The sequence below is a fragment of the Canis lupus genome, chromosome 34 (assembly GCF_048164855.1).
Source record: "Canis lupus baileyi chromosome 34, mCanLup2.hap1, whole genome shotgun sequence".
NCBI classification, from domain to species: domain Eukaryota; kingdom Metazoa; phylum Chordata; class Mammalia; order Carnivora; family Canidae; genus Canis; species Canis lupus.
In genome coordinates, this window is record NC_132871.1 from 2109376 (window position 1) to 2125068 (window position 15693).

Sequence of the window (15693 nt, forward strand, 5' to 3'; positions counted from 1 at the left end):
GCGGGGCCCTGGGAGGCGGCGGGGGCGGGGGCGGGCCTGGGCGGTGCGGGGCGGACCTCTGCTGGGGCGGGGGGCATCGAGCTGCCTGGCGTCTGCTGCGCTGCGGTCTTCCCTGCACCCTCTTCCTCGCCGAGGACGGGCAATGCTTCTGCCCGCATCCCCATCCCTCATCCCCATCCCCATCACTCCCATCTATCATCATCATCCCTATCTCCATCCTCATCGTCATCCCCATACTTCATCCCCATCCCCATCCATCATCCCCATCCCCATCATCCCCATCTATCATCATCATCCCTATCTCCATCATCATCCCCATCATCCCCATCCTCATCCATCATCATCATCCCTATCTCCATCCTCATCGTCATCCCCATACTTCATCCCCATCCCCATCATCCCCATCCCCATCCCTCATTCCCATCCCCACCCATCATCATCATCATCCCCATCCCCATCATCCCCATCCCCATCCATCATCCCCATCCCCATCATCCCCATCCCCATCCATCATCCCCATCATCCCCATCAATCATCATCATCCCTAGCTCCATCATCATCCCCATCCCCATCATCCCCATCCTCATCCATCATCATCATCCCTATCATCTCATCCCCATCATCCCCATCCCCACCTATCATCATCATCCCCATCCCATCATCATCCCCCTCCCCATCATCCTCATCCCCATCATCATCCCCATCCCCACCCATCATCATCATCCCCATCCCCATCATCCGCATCATCATCATCATCCCCATCATCATCCCCATCCTCATCCCCATCCCATCCATCATCATCATCATCCCCATCCCCATCCCCATCCCAAAGGATCACTGGCAGCCCCAGCAGCAATTAATGTATTTACTCTGCTGAGCATCATAGCTTAGCCTAGCTTACCTTAAACATGCTCAGATCGCTCACATTAGCTTACAGTTGGGTAAGATCGTCTAATGCAAAGCCTTTTTTATAGTGAAGTATCGAATAGCTCTTGCAGTTTTTTGAACGTTGTACTGAAAAGCAGAGCGGTAGATAGAGAAGGGTCATGGGTGTGCTGGTTGTTTACCCTCCAGATCACGTGGCTGCCCAGGAGCTGTGGCTGCTGCTTCTGCCCAGCATCAGGAGAGCGTATCTTATCATAGATCAGCATCCTGGGAAAAGGTCAGAATTCAAGATCTGAAGTGTGGTTTCTACCGGATGCATGTCACTTGTATCCTTGTAAAGACAAAAAATTGTAAGTCAGACCTTAACAGGTCGGGGACTGTCTGTATACACACTCGGGAAATTGAGTTCGTCTGCACTCCTCTTCCAGGTTGATGGACTACCCTGTCATTTATTTATTTATTTATTTATTTATTTATTTATTTATTTATTTATTATTTATTATTTTTTATTTTTTATTTATTTATTGTTAGAGCACAGAGGGACCAGCCTCCTTTTCCAGGTTGATGGCCTACCCTGTCTTTTATTGATTGATTGATTGATTGATTGATTGATTGTTAGAGCACAGAGGGACCAGCCTGCTTACCCCTTTACTCAGTTTTATAGTCGATTTGATTGTTTGGGATCCTCTCCTTTAAGAGGGTGGGATGTAGTTGCCTTAATTTATTTATTAATTAATTGTTATTATTTTTTAGTTTTTTCAAGGATACACCTTTAGGCCCTTTGTGTTTTGAAGAATTTTACTAGCAATCGTTCGTATGAATCTGATGAATAATAAGTAACAAATATGGGGAAAATATAAAGAATCTAGAGTCTCATAAATTATAATAGTAGGACCAAGTTCATAATTTGTTTTTAACATTTTGTTTATTCATGAGAGACACAGAGAGGCAGAGAGAGAGGCAGGCTCCTCACAAGGAGCCTGATGTGGGACTCGATCCGGTACTCCGGGATCACACCTTGAGCCAAAGGCAGGTGATCAACCGCTGAGCCACCCAGGTATCCCAAGGTTCACAATTTTTAAGTACCTTCTGCCTTTCACATTTGCTTTTGTTTCTGCCCTGAAGTTGTGATTTATGCAGAAGAAAAAAGATTCTTCTTGGTGTCAGGTGGAAAATAAACGTTTCTAAACATGATATCTTCTCTGATAGCTCTCTCTCTCTTATTAGTCATTTCTTCTAGATTAGGAATAAGTCTGACTACTTGAATTCACTGTTTTCTGAAAGGTACTTTTGGTTTGAAATCTCTGATACACAGTGACAACAGGAGGAGGAATCCCATACCTTCTACTCCACTTCCTCATGATCCAAACTAAATTCTCACAAAGTGAAGTGTAAAGTTGTAGTCTGGGGTTACCGAATTCAAATGCCCAGAAGGCAAGGATATAAAGTTGAGGAATACGTTAGGGAATAGTGAGACCAGGGCCAAGCCTGAAGTAAATAAATGCCCACCATTAAAGAGCTAAAAGCAAAAACAAAAACCCAACAAAAAGAAAAAAAAAAAAACCAACAAAAACAAAAAGCCAAACCTACCCGGCCGATTTGATGGACAGGCTATGAATTCACTGCCTTGGATACCCTTCCCAAGACTTCACATCTTTAGAAGACAATATACTTTTTGAGCCTGAGTCACTAGAGTATAGGAGAGTAGGCGTGCAAGTAGATTTTCTTGTTGTTCCTCAACATCCAAAGGTCCTTCCTGGTCATGGGTAATGATACTGTATCGTTTACTTGAAAATCGCTAAGGGAACGGATCTTAAAGTTTTCTCACACACACAAAGGAAGTGGCTATGTGAGGTGATGGATGTGTTAACTGACTTTATTGTACTAATAGTTTTGCAATATATCAAATCATGTTGTATACCTTCAACTTAAAGTGTTACATGTTACCTACATATATCAGTAAAAATGGGAAAAGAGAGAAAGGGGGTGGAGATCCAGGATCCAAAACAAAGCAAACAAGTGTCCTCCGTCCCTGTGTGTGTGAGAGAGACAGAGAAGTTACCCATTATGTTAAACTTCGCACTTTACGAGCTAAATGGGGGCAAGTTTCTCTTCCCATATCCCACACAGTCAGATCCTAGATACACAATTGAGAGCAGGGCAGGCAGATTCTTCTGTTCTCTCCCACTTATGCCTAAAGCTTTTGTTCTTAATGAGGTAAGACCCAAAGAGTCCCGGGATTTTTAAGGGCATTACACAGATGACACGCTCAGTGGTGGAGCCAGTGGCAGCATCCACACTGGACTAATTAACATTCTTTGCTATTATCTCGTGGCTTTTGTTTTCCTAGCCTGATTTTCTAGGCTCCCCAAGATTCTTACTCACTAAGACTTCCACGGTTCCTTGAATGCCCCGAGCAGTAATTCCAATAAATTCACTTTTTACTTAAGTTAGGCTTGATTTTAGTGATTGACCACCGAAGACTGTAGTGGGACACGTGGGGCCCCCCTTTATTCATGTTAAAGCACTAATCTCAGTACCTCCGAATGTTACTGTTTTTGGAGCTAGAGCTTTTAAGGAGCCGAGTAAGTTACAATGAGGCAATCAGGGTTGTCCCTAAGTGAACCTAACTGGTGTCTTTATAAGATGAGGAAATTTGGACACACAAAGACATTAGAAATGTCCACACTCAAAGGAAATACCACAGAAGGACACGGCAAGAAAGATGCCTGTAAGCCCAGGAGAGAGGCTTCAGAAGAAACTAGCACCTCCTCTTGGATTTCTAGTTTCCAGAATCACACGGAAATAAATTTCTGTTGGCTAAGCCACCCATCTGTGGTATTTTGTTACGGGAGCTCTAGCAAACCAGTACAGCCCGTGACCGATGAAGGACCCATCTCTGCTGTGGCTGCTGCTGTTGTGAGCAGAGGCAGGACTGCTGGCTCATCTAACTAGGTTCTCGTCATGGAGACAAGAGCAGCCTGGTCATGGAAGTCACCGATGCATTTTTATGAGTCGAGGCGGTACACATTAGAAAGCGTTTTGATTTAAATATTGGATTCTTCAAAAATACTTGTGACACGTAGGCAGTTTCTTTTAAGACATATTTTTTTCTCTCTCCAAAATAACAAACTATCACAAAAGATTTGCCAGTGTTTCAACAGAGCATGTAAAAAATCTCTTTTAACTTGTCAGTTTGAGTTTCAGTTCTGTAAACCTTCACTTCAACCTACACTGTCATAAAATTTTCTTAAATGGTAACTTACGTGGGTGACTTAATCTGTTGCTATTTGAAACGTTGCTTGGTGCCATTCTGGTAATAGTTATTATGGCATTTGTCAAGATATCAAGATGTACAATTTCCAAATATTTTTTGCTTGATTGAAATTAAAACCATTTCCCATCAATCATGTCATTTCCCTAGTAGTAGCTTTCGGATGGTTTCCCATGCCCCTTTGAATTCAATACTTAAGGATTCTCTGCTTTCCTCAGCCCAATAATATCTATTTTTTATCTGGTTATTTCAATTTATACTCCATTTTAGGCCAACTTTCCCTATCCCCTCTGTACCCCACACACTAGACTCTACACTCTTGTGTTTTTCATAAATAGCCTCATGTATGTAACAGAAATGTCTACCTTTCATCTAGGTACCCTAAATAGAAACTGATGAGTCATCAATTTCTCCTTCAGCTTCCAAATCCAGTCAAGTCCGAATTACTCTGATTTTTTTCTTGCTTGCTTTATTTGTTTGAGAGAAAGAGTACGAGAGAAAGACCTGGGGCAGGGAGGGGCAGCTGGAGAGGGGGAGAAAGCCTCAAGCAGACTCAATGAGTGCAGAGCGTGATGTGGGGCTCGATCCCATGACCTGAGATCATGACCTGAGTTGAAACCAAGAGTGGGATGCTCAACCGACTATGCCACCCATGTGCCCCCTAATTACTGTACCTTTTAAATATTTTTTGGAGCCACCTGGGTCGATTAACCACTCAGTTGGTTAGGTGTCTGCCTTTGGCTGAACTCATGATCCTGGAGTCCTGGGATGGAGCACCCCCCACCCCCACGTTGGGCTCCCTGCCCGGCAGGGAGTCTGCTTCTGCTTCCCCTCCCTCTCCCCCACTCTTGCTCACTGTCTCTCTCAAATAAATAAAATCTTTAAAACAAATAAATAAATATTTTTAAAATTATGCCCTTCCTACCTTACTACTTTATTTCTAGGCCACATCTCTTGGTTGAGCTATTGCCAAAAACTCATATTTTCGATTTCAATCGTTCTCCTTCATGTGTGTTGTTAAGAAGTTAGTAGATTACTAACATTCTTAGTTAGCAGATCATCAAATAAATGAACTGAGAGGAGCCAAGCAGTAGTGGATAAAATACTTCACGTGACTAAAAATGTCTCATATACATTGCACATAATGAGGATATTCTATGAAATGTAGTCTTCTGTTCAAAACTAATCTCGGCTTTTGTGAAATTAAATGTGTATTTTTGTTATTGCCCAAAAAACACCAGAACTCCAGATGTTCGCTACCTGAACACATTTTAGAATAACCTACGTATCTGGATTTGGTGCCAGTTATCCCAGGATGCTAACATCTTTGAAGCGGGTCTTAAGTTTGTCCCTGGAAAGAACTATCAAGTTAAATGCTTGATTTTCTGTTATGGAAGTTAATTTCTCTTCTGTGATACAGTGTTTAAAAGATCAAATTTTAGAGTCAGGAATATGTGGGCTAAATCTGATCCCTTCTCCTTTTGTACGTAATTCTAGGCAAATTGCTGAACACCTCTAAACTTCGGTTTCCTTACAAATAAAAGAGAAATGATCCCAGTGTGCGTAGTTTATAAAGCTACTGGACGGATGAAGTGATACAGTGCATCAGCGGGCCTGGCACGTAGTAAGCACAAAATTAGTTTACGTTCCTGTGTAATCCAGGTCACAGCATAAAGAAGTAAGCAATTTAGTGTTGACGCATTACTTTCTAAAGGAACTTCCCCCAAGAAGTATTAGGAGTGTAAAAGTGGCAGATGGGGTGACTAGGGGTGGGAGCTGAGGGGGAAGAAGTCAGAACGTGAGGAGGGGACTTCTGCGTGTCGAGCAGGGCCCACCGATCAGTGATGGTGTTAGGGGGGTTGTATCGGTACCGTGCAGAGCGTGTGGGCAGGGCCGGGACTAATACAGCCAGTTTGGGTTTTACTGAATTTCGGGTACCAGCAGGACTTTCATGTGGAGAAACCCAGCGGCGTGTGGGTATTTGACATACAGCATATTGGAAACTCAGGAGAGACTTTGGAACATATGGGGCGTCAATGGGGATGGACAACTGTGAGGGGGATTATACAGAACAAAACATTAGGATTACAGGGGAACAGCATTAAAAAAGGCAAATACAGAAAAAGCTCAGCAAAGAAAGTGCGAAGAGGTAACTGACAGGGATGCTTAGGGAGAAGAACCTTTCTGGTAGGATATTGTCAACAGGGTAATTTTGAGTCCGGAGTTGGTTGAAAAATACGGCCACTCATTTAGAATTAGGATGACTTGTACCCAGGCATCCAACGTAAGACCTAAAGGTCTGCTATTTATAGACGTTTTAGACTGTCTTGGCCCTTCTTTCTTTGTATATATGGATACTGCCATCTGCTGGTAACCTGCATTTTGTGATTAGGGTCCTGTATTTAGGGTATGGTTGTCCTTGTTCCCTTCCCAGGGTGTATCCTCCCCAATCTGCAAGCGACTGGCTCATTTTCATCTCAGAGGTGTCCGTTGAGATGCCAGTTCCCCCAAACGCCTGTCTGTTAACCGTTCCATCCAAAGGGCTTCCATCCTTCACTCCCTCTCCGTGAGTTAATCTCTGTCTCACCTCTCGTCATTTCTTTAGTCGCAGTTGCCCCAATCTGTAATTACTTTGTGCCTCTGTTTCTCTATTTCGTAATTGCGTGTCTCTTGCCCCAGAATGTAGACTTCATGGGAGTAGGGATCCTAAGTCTCTTGTTTACCACTGGATTAATAGCACCGAACACAACCTGTCTCAGAAGGAACTCAACCCATGCATTTTCTTAAAAAGCAAATGATGGCTGAGAACTAAGGTGAGAGCTGAGAGTCCCTTCCGATTCGCTCTGTAAAAGAGTATTTCGTTTTGGTATTTATCTTATCTATGAAGATGAATTTAGTAGAAGCCTCTGGGTCAAGATGTTTTGAGCATCCAGTTCCACCTGAGGAATTTTCCAGTAATTATGAGGATGTGCTATATGTCACTAAATGCCAAGATTCTGCAAGGAAAGGACAAAATGAATAGGTGAGATTTCTGAAGATAAACATCTTTAATTAAGTCTAGAGACACATTTGTAGGCTTCCTTTCTTCGAGTTCTGATGACACCTCAGCTGCTTGTTATGAAATGTGAATTTGTTGTTTTGTTTTGTTTTTGTTTTTAAGATTTGTACTTATTTATTCATGAGACACACACACACAGAAAGGCAGAGACACAGGCAGAGGGAGAAGCGGGCTCCCTGCAGGGAGCCCGATGTGGGACTTGACCCTGGGTCTCCAGGGTCACGCCCTGGGCTGAAGGCAGATGCTCAACCACTGAGCCCCCAGGTGCCCCTGAAGTGTGGATTTGTAGTGGTGTATTGGGGGTTGTGGGGACGGGGAATGGGCAGTGTGGAGCAGAGTGTAAATGTTACTAAAGTATTTACTTGTGGTCTGGGCTTGAAATGACTCTTTGTCTTCTTTAATGATGAGTGTTTGCAACATAAAATTTACCTATGTTCCAAAAATTCTACAAGAGAAAGTGTCTTGCCACAATAGGTTATCCCGTAATTCCCAGAGGGGACAAGTAGTGTCACTAGCAGTCACATTTTCTGAATTAAAACGTGGGAAACATGGACAGATTTATTCATATTCTTATGAGGAAATAAAGACAAACACCTAAAATTGAAGCAGTCCCCAAAACATCCATGACACATAGGTGACTAAGATATGGCATCAGTATATGCAGGAGGTGATTGTGTGGTAAAAATGGCTTTTCACCTGGGGAAGTCAGAGAGAGGAGCTTAGAGGGGATGCTGTTTGGACTCTGAATATGAATTTGCCAAGCAGAGTGGAGAGAGTGGGTATTTCCGCCAGAAGATAGCATGTGCAAATTTATGACCGTGTGAAAGTACACGACATTTTTGGAGAATGCCAGTGATTAGGTGAAGATGTGTTAAGACGGGACAGTGACAAGAGATGAAGTTAAAAGCATTTTAGGGTCAGATTTTAAAGGGCCTTATATATCATTTTAAAGGACTTGGACTTTAAGCTGAAGTTATTAGTGAGCCATTCAAGGTTTTTATAGAGATATATGATCTCAGATATATATTTTAGCCAAGATAAATCAGACAAAAGATAAATTAGAAAAGAGACTAGACACAGAGATCAATTATTAGGCTACTGTAGTAGTCTTAGGGAGAAATGATGACAGCCTCTACAGAGAGAGCGATGATGAAGAGAGGAGATAAATGGAGAGTTATTTAGGAGGTACCAACAATGAGGATAAATCTATATCAAAGGCTACGAGAGGAGAGGAGAGGTAGGAATCGAGGATAATTTCATGTTTTCCATCTTGGAAAACTGGGGCGAAGATCTAGAAGAAAGAGCTGAACTGGAAGCCAGGATAGAGGAAAGCAGGCATTGGGTTTTGGTTGAGCTGAATTGGCTTTCTGGTGATGTATGACAGGCAGTGGGCAATGCAAACATGAGTTCTGGAAGAAAGGTCAGAACTAGAATAACGAATCTCAAATAATGACTTGAGATTCAATACAGACAAATATAGCGAACAATATAGATGGCATTCGGAACCGTGGGAATAGTTGAGATCACTGAGAAGGGTGAATGAAGTGAGAAGATAAGAGGACTGAGGTGAGGGCCCTAAGGAGCAGTAACAGTCAAGGAATGCAACGTTCAAGTCTGCGGTCATATAAGAACACGTCCACAAATGAACCGATTCTTTCCAAGAGGTCGAGCCTAACGCCTCTCTCCCTGAGGGTTGAGCTGAGCTTATCAGCTTACTTCCAACAGAGTGAAAATAAAAGCAGCGGGCGACCGGCTCAGGTCCCCACCTCCTCGGGAGCTTTGTGCTATCACTGCTGTCTCTCAATAAGGCTCGCTTTGCTGCTCCCCGCACCCCCACCCCGCACAGAAGGAAAATGTCAGTGTGCAACTTTAGAGACTAGGGTATAAACCATATTGCAGCTTCTCCGTCTGTGTGCCTATGGGTCTCTGCTTGACCTGGGGAAATTCATCTGCCACGACGTGAAGACACCCAGGCAGCCTACAGGCAGCCTACAGAAACACCCGTGTAGCAAGGGCCGAGGCCTGTCGCAAACAGCCAGTGAGGAATGGAGAGCTCTGTAAAAATCTGGAGAGGAACTGAGGACTTCTGCCAACAGCCACGTGGATGAAGTATCATGGAAAAGGACCCTCCAGCCCCACTCAGTCCTTCGGATGACTGTAGCCCCAGTCAACGTCTTAACTGCACCTCATCACAGGGCCTGAGCCAGAATGCCCCTGTCCCACTGCCCCAAGCTGCTCCTGAGCTCCTGACACTTGGAGTTTATGGGTGTTTGTTGTTTGGAGCTTCTAAGTTTTAGGGGAGATTTGTTACACAGGAATAGATAACTAACACGAAAACATTGAAGAAAGAAGGACAAGGAGTTGTCAGAGAGGTGGGAGGAAAACAAGGAAAGAACAGCATTGAGAAAACCAAGAGGAGAGTTTTTAGGAGGAGGGGTTGTGTCTAATGTAATAGGTGAAAGTACTATGATTGGAAAGGACCTTTGGTTCTGGTTAGGAGGGCATTGATCTAAGTGAGGTGCATTTTAGTAAAGTTTATGGTAATGCATGCCACACAGAAACATCAGTTAGAAGATGGAAATAATGAATATAAATGACATCCGAAGGTTATTGGCAGTAAAAGAAAAAAATGAAGATTGAGGGAATGACAAAAACAAGGAAAGATCTGTCCAAGGTAGTGGGGAAGCTTGAATGGGTAGATTGAGAGGTCAAAGATAGCCTAGATGCAGCAATTATCTTATTTTTTAAAACATTTTATTTGATAGCACAAGCAGGGGGAAGCGCAGAAGGAGAGGGACTAGGATACTCTCCACTGGGTGGGGAGCCCTATGTGGGCCTCGATGTGGGACTTGACCCCAAGACCCTGAGATCGTGACCCAAGCTGGTCAGACACTTCACTGACGAGGAGGCACCCAGGTGCCCCTAGCTGTAGCAATTATAGGTGAATTAGCATCAAGGAGGCTGAATACGATTTCACAGAAAACATAGGAAGAAATGCTTTCCTTGGAAAGGTTGGGAAAATACTAGTCTTTATAAAATAAGAGGAAATGCAGTATGGGTGGATACAAATAAAGGTATTTGGAGGGAAAGGTAAAAACAAGTTAGGTCACCCCCCCCCCCCCCCCGTAGTCTATTTAAAAGCCATTGGCGAAAAGTAAGGAGAGCAGGGGGGAGCGGCAGGTGACTTACGGCCTCCCTGGGAAGCAGTCTGTACCCATTCCTGCTCAGTCTCTCCTCCTTGATCTCTCTCTTTCCCTCCAGCTCGGCTACTGTTGAGGACTGCTGGAGAAAATCATGCTCCTTGGTGTTCTTCATGTGTTTAAAATACGTCCTTTCCTGTATGTTCTTGTGAGGTAAGGGTTTTTCTTTAAATGGAGTATGTTATGTAACTTCCATTAGAGGAGGAACATGCCAGTCGCAGAGTAGGGCCCACGAAGGACGAGCTGATTGACTCTCTGCTGGCTTACTGAAGGCCACGGCCCAGTTGTCTGTGCCGCTCTCTGACTCCTACTCGTTACTGACGACGAATGGCTTAGTAAATCAGTTTATTGTCTGATTTACCTGCAGGTTTTTTTTTTTTTTTTTCTAAACCGACTACAATAAACGCTCAAGTAAATTGGAGGGAGAATTGGGACATATTAATTCAAATGTCAAGTGCAAACGAAACACAAAGATACACGGAGCACATGGTCTCCTTCAGTAAATGGTCCCCTTTCTGTATTGAGAGGCAAAGGTAGGTGAGCACATACAGGTTTGAAAAGGCCATTATGTGACAGAAGACACAATAAATGCAAGCTTTATTTCATGGCTTTGATCAAGTTATTAATTTCCTATGAAAATGCAACTGATCCTCCAAATGGAATATTAAAAAATATATTAAAAAATACGGAAATGTTTGGACATTTACATGTGAATTCAATGTGTAATTCGCGTTTCATTGCCATATGTCAAGGCTAAAAATAAAAATCACTTTTTTTTGCCAGTTAAATGGAAAGTGGGTTTTTAAGTTGCTGTAATTTGAAAATTAGTCTTGGTGCTTGTGGTCTGATAGCCCTGCTTGGATAGCTGTAAGAATTGTACACTGTTCTAAGCACTTGCAGAATACTTTTACTTACATTACCTAGTATGAGCTAATAAAAAATCTGTTTTTAAAGATATAGTTTTCAAGTAAGAAATTTAGGCTTATATAAAACATATGAGTTGTCTAGAGTCACTTGTTTAAGTCAAAGATCCAGAAACCCTCTTCTTCAAAGTCTAGGCTCTTAAGTAATTAGGCAGCACAGGTTTTGCTGGTCCTCAGTTTTCAGTTCAACCGGCGTTCATTGAGAACCCCCACATACTGTGCTTTATCTTGGTGAAGTTGGTTTTCAAAAATGATTAAATTATAAATCTAATTTTTATTTTGTGCTTTTTTTTTTTTTTAAAGATTTTATTTGTTCATGAGAGACACAGAGAGGCAGAGATGCAGGCAAAGGGAGAAGCAGTCTCCCTGCAGGAAGCCTGATGCGGGACTCGATCCTCGGACCCTGTGATCACAACCTGAGCCGAAGGCAGACGCTCAACCCCTGAGCCACCCAAGTGTCCCTCATTTGGTGCTTTTATTTATTTTTAATTTTTATTTATTTATGATAGTCACAGAGAGAGAGAGAGAGAGAGACAGAGAGAGAGAGAGAGACAGAGACATAGGCAGAGGGAGAAGCAGGCTCTGTGCACCGGGAGCCCAATGTAGGATTCGATCCTGGGTCTCCAGGATTGTGCCCTAGGCCAAAGGCAGGTGCCAAACCACTGCGCCACCCAGGGATCCCATCATTTGGTGCTTTTAAACTAACTTAGAAAATCACATATCTCTCTGTTCATGGAGTTTAATTTCTTACAAAAATACTTGTGTATTACCCTGGTAGTCAATTTTTCTGATTTCAGTTTAGTAAATCCCTTAATATTGAAAGAAATAACCAACAAGAAAAATCTCAATACACGAACCTTACACCTAAAGGACCTAGAAAAAGAACAACAAATGAAGCCTAAAGCCAGCAGAAGGGAAATAATAAAAATTAGAGCAAAAATAAATGATACAGAGACAAACAAACAAATACCCAATAGAATAGATCAATGAAATCAGGAGCGGCTTCTTTGAAAAAATTAATATAATTGGTAAGCCCCTAGCCAGGCTCATTAAAAAGAAAAGAGAAAGTACCCAAATAAAATAATTAATGAAAGAGGAGAGATCACAACCAACACCATAGAAATACAAACAGTATGATAAGAGGATATTATTAAAAATTATATACAAATTGGGCAATCTGGAAGAAATGGATACATTCCTAAAAACATATAAACTACTAAAGCTGAATAGGAAAGAAATAGAAAATTTGAGCAGACCTATAACCAACAAAGAAATGGAAGCAGTAATCAAAAATCTCCCAACAAACAAAAGTCCAGGGTGGATGGCTTCCCAGGAGAATTCCACCAAACTTTTAAGAAGGGTTTATACCTACTCTTCTCAAACTATTCCAAAATATAGAAAAGGAAGGAAAACTTCCAAAGTCATACTATGAGGCCAGCATTACCTTGATCCCAAAACTGGACAAAGACTCCACCAAAAAGGAGAACTACAGGGTAATATCCCTGATGAACAAGATGCAGAAATTCTCAACAAAATACCAGGAAATAAAACCCAATGGTGCATTAAAAGAAATATTCACCACAATCGCGTGGGATTTATTCCTGGGCTGCAAGGGTGGTTCAATATTTGCACATCAATCAACATACATCACATTAATAAGAGAGGACGAGAACCGTATGATCCTCTCAATAGATGCAGAAAAAGCATTTGACAAAGTATAGCATCCATTTTTGATAAAAAAAAAAACCTCAACAATGGTTTGGAGGGAACATACCTCAATATAATAAGGGCTATATAGAAGAGACCCATAGCTAATGTCATCCTGAATGGGGAAAACCTGAGAGCTTTTTTTTTTAAGGTCAGAAACAAGACAGGGACGTCCACTCTCAACACTGTTATTTAACATAGTACTGGAAGCCCTAGCTACAGCAATCAAAAAGTAAAAGAAAGAAAAAGCATCCAAATCAGCAAGGAAGAAGTCAAACTATCACTATTTGCAGACGACATGATACTCCATGTAGAAAACCTGGAAGACTCCACCAAAAAAATTTTCTAGAACTGATAACAGGAATTTAGTAAAGCCAGAGGGTACAAAATCAATGTATAGAACTCTGTGGCATTTCTATACACCAATAATGAAGTAGCAGAAAGAGAAACCAAGGAATGGATCCCATTTACAATCACACCAAAACTCATAGGGTACCTAGGAGTAAACCTCACAAAGAGGTAAAAGATCTGTACTCTGAAAACTATGAAACACTGATGAAAAACACTGAGGATGACACAAAGAATTGGAGAAACATTCCGTGCTCGTGGATTGGAAGAACAAATACTGTTAGAATGTCTATATGACCCAAAACAATCTACACATTCAGTGCAATCCCTACCAAAGTACCACCAGCATGTTTCACAGAGCTAGAACAAACAATCCTAAATTTGTATGGAACCAAAGACCCGAAGAGCCAAAGCAATCTTGAAAAACAAAAGCAAACCTGGGGGCATCACAATGCCTGGCTTTAAGCTGTACTACAGAGCTGTGATCATCAAGACAGTGTGGTCCTGGCACAAAAACAGACACAGAGATCAATGGAACAGAACAGAGAACCCAGAAATGGACCCACAACTTTATGGTCACCCCATCTTCAACAAGGCAGGAAAGAATAGCCAGTGGAAAAAAGACACTCTCTTCAACAAATGATGCTGGGAAAACTGGACAGCAACATGCAAAAGAATGAAACTGGACCACTCTCTTACACTACAGACAAAAATAAATCAAAATTGGTGGAAAACATAAATGTGAGATAGGAAACCATCAAAATTCTGGAGAACACAGGCAGTAACCTCTTTGACATGGGCTGTAGCAACTTCTTTCTAGATATGTCTCCCGCGGCAAGGGAAACAAAAGCAAAAATAAATTATTGAGACTTCACCAAGACAAACAGCATCTGCACAGTGAAGGAAACAATCAACAAAACTAAAAGGCAACCTTTGGAATGAGAGAAGATATATGCAAATGATGCATATTATGAAGGATCAGTATCCAAAATCTATAAAGACCTTGTCAAACTCAACACCTGAAAACCAAATAACCCAGTTAAAAAATGGGCAGAAGACATGAATAAACATTTTTCCAAAGAAGACATTGGGACAGGTAATAGACACATGCAAAGAGGCTCAACATCACTCATCATCAGGGAAATGCAAATCAAAACCATAGTGAGATGTCACCTCACACCTGTCAGAATGGCTACAATTAACAACATAGGAAACAACAGATGTTGGAGAGGATGTGGAGAAAGGGGATCGCTCATACAGTATTGGTGGGAATGCAAGCTGGTGGTGCAGCCACTCTGGAAAACAGTGTGGAGGTTCCTCAAAAAGTTGAAAATAGAGCTACCCTATGATCCAGCAATCATACTACGAGGTGTTTAGGAGACAAAAATACTGATTTGAAGGGATACCTGCACTCCAATGCTTACTGCAGCATTATTACCAACAGCCAAATTACGGAAAGAGCCCAAACGTCCATCTACTGATGAATGGATGAAGAAGAGGCGGTTTATACACACAATGGAATATTACTCAGTCATTAAAAAGAATGAAATCCTGCCATGTGCAATGATATGGGTGGAGCTAGAGGGTATTATGCTAAATCAAATAAAACAGAGAAAGACAACATGATTTCACTCATACGTGGAATTTAAGAAATAAAACAGATGAACAAGAGGAAGGGAAGGAAAAATAAGATAAAAATGGAGAGGGAAGCAAACCATAAGAGACTCAGCTACAGAGAACAAATGGAGGGGTGTGTAGGGGAGGTGAGGGGAGGGATGGGCTGGATGAGTGATGGGCATTGAGGGGGGCACTTGTGATAAGGACTGGGTGTTGTAAGGGATGAGTCACCAGATTCTACACCTGAAACTAATGGTACACTGTGTGTCAACTAACTGGAATTAAAATACAAACTAAAATAAAATAAGCATTTGGAAAATTTATATAACTAATTGAACTGATGTACTTCAAAAGAACAGCACATGAATTAACAAGATCATATGTGCGTAAAATACCCATTAAAAATGCAAGGTGTGTCATTTTAATGTAACAGAGTAAGAAGATTGATTGACATAGCTTGATTTCACATTGTAACTGACCTTTTAAAAAAACTACCATTTGTTGAGTCATGGTGTATTATCAAATAATGTTTCTCCCAATGATTTTTAAAAATATTACAGTTTCTTCTCTTTTCTAGCAGAATATCTGTATGAGATGGATTTTCATCATATATTTTAATCATAAAGCAGATATGAATACCCAAGCATCTCCTATTGATAGATGTTAAAGGAATTTGCAAAG

The 15693-nt window shown here is 41.7% G+C and overlaps 1 long non-coding RNA gene across 5 annotated transcripts in view; it reads left to right on the top strand.

The window, feature by feature from the left end:
* LOC140624082 (uncharacterized) overlaps positions 1–15693 on the top strand; it is a 55396-nt gene that overhangs the window by 59 nt on the left and 39644 nt on the right. For 3 of the 5 annotated variants that reach the window (XR_012023616.1, XR_012023617.1, XR_012023620.1), the window contains exons 1-3: positions 88–1942; positions 5657–5783; positions 10479–10570. This is a non-coding gene — a long non-coding RNA (uncharacterized lncRNA). Of the gene's footprint in view, positions 1–87; positions 1943–5656; positions 5784–6593; positions 6726–6838; positions 6973–10478; positions 10571–15693 lie in introns of those variants that run through there. The other 2 variants (XR_012023618.1, XR_012023619.1) reach the window with 2 other exon arrangements.